We start from the raw sequence: 1,305 nt of genomic DNA, 5'->3' as shown, positions 1-1,305 counted from the left end.
TTGTATCTCTCTCCACACAAACATGCATGCATTCTCACACAGGCACACACATTACAATATTTACAGTTATTTTTTAAAATAACTTAAAATAAAACTGAAATAAAAATTAATATAGAGACAGATTTAAAAAAAAACAATAAAAATGACAAAAACACACAACATAATTTGTAAAACCTTTGCTAAAATTAAAATGTAAAATATGCAATTAAAAAACAATCAAAAATATTCACTGTAAAAAAATATGTTGCAATTAAGATTTGTTGAGATAACTTAAATATCCAATGTAACAAAACTAAAGTTAACTAAACTTATAATTATAAGTGAAGCACAAACACTTTTTTACTTATTCTAATGTTGAATTTTAAGTTGTGATAATCACAGCAATCTTTTTTTTTTTTTACAGTGAACTACTGCTAATAATTATTAATAAAAACTAATAGTGGTACTAAACTAACACCACAATGAAATCTATGCATTTCTCAAATATCAGTCAAGAAATCCGTGAATACAAAAATCCATGCATATCCACCCTAGAATCATCATTGAAATACATGCCGGTCTGAGCTGGATCTTAAAGAGGGCAGAAGGAAAGTTTGGTGCCCAGACAAGACCAGTAAGTGCCAAATGAGAGGAAAAGTTGGCTTTGGAGAATATATAACATGCCAGTAACGTAATAACAGTTTAAGCTGAACTGTAAGCATGATTATCTAAACCTCACTTACGTTACTGACGTGATCATTTCTCCAGTGCATTTGTAGATGCATATGTGGAATATTCCTCACATGAAGCCACTAAAGTGTTAATTTACTTTAATGTATTTCTCCAGTGCATTTGTAGATGCATATGTGGAATATTCCTCACATGAAGCCACTAAAGTGTTTCTGTGATAGCACATCAGGAAACTAAGAGTGGCTCGCCTCTTTAGTGATGCAGAGCATGAACGGCACTTTCTGTCACAAATGCTAGATACATTTACGTTTGCATTCATGCATTCAGCAGACGCTTTTATCCAAAGCCACTTACAAAAGATGGACATATAGCAATTCGTCAAAGAATCAATATTAGTCGTAATACACAATGCCAGGTTCATAAGACAACTATATATATATATATATATATATATATATATATATATATAGTTCTATTTGGCACAAATAATAAATAATCTATTTGGCACAAATAAATAAATAAAATAAAAATGATGGACCACAGATGTTCTCAATTCACCTGCTGTTAATATATCTTTTCTGTTTTTATTTTCATTTTAAAGTAATTTTGGTCTGTGCTTTTATCATTTATTTTTTT

Source organism: Cyprinus carpio, chromosome A12, assembly GCF_018340385.1.
Source record: "Cyprinus carpio isolate SPL01 chromosome A12, ASM1834038v1, whole genome shotgun sequence".
Classification (NCBI taxonomy): Eukaryota; Metazoa; Chordata; class Actinopteri; order Cypriniformes; family Cyprinidae; genus Cyprinus; species Cyprinus carpio.
Note: the sequence above shows the minus strand (reverse complement) of the source record.